Here is a 356-nt window from a genome sequence, read left to right as displayed (position 1 = left end):
TAGCGCGCTTAACTTCACTCGTGCCTTCGTGGGTAACTTGTAAAGTATCCCACATTTCTTTTGCCTTTAGGCACTGTGAGACCCTACAGAACTCATCATAGGATATGGCCGATGTGATGATCTTTTTGGCGCGCAGGTTATGTTGGACCCTTTTGCGCTCATCATCGGTCCATAGACTTTTTGGCTTGTCTTTAGGTTGATCGTCCACAAGATGTTGTGGAACGAAAGGGCCGTTGACTACGGATTCCCAAATATCCGAGTCTATGGCTTCAATAAAAATTTGCATGCGGACTTTCCAGTAGGCATACCCTTCACCACTGAATATAGGTGGTCGATTAATGGATGAACCATCACCA

Source organism: Lupinus angustifolius, unplaced genomic scaffold, assembly GCF_001865875.1.
Source record: "Lupinus angustifolius cultivar Tanjil unplaced genomic scaffold, LupAngTanjil_v1.0 Scaffold_75_79, whole genome shotgun sequence".
Classification (NCBI taxonomy): domain Eukaryota; kingdom Viridiplantae; phylum Streptophyta; class Magnoliopsida; order Fabales; family Fabaceae; genus Lupinus; species Lupinus angustifolius.
This window is presented reverse-complemented; position numbering follows the sequence as displayed.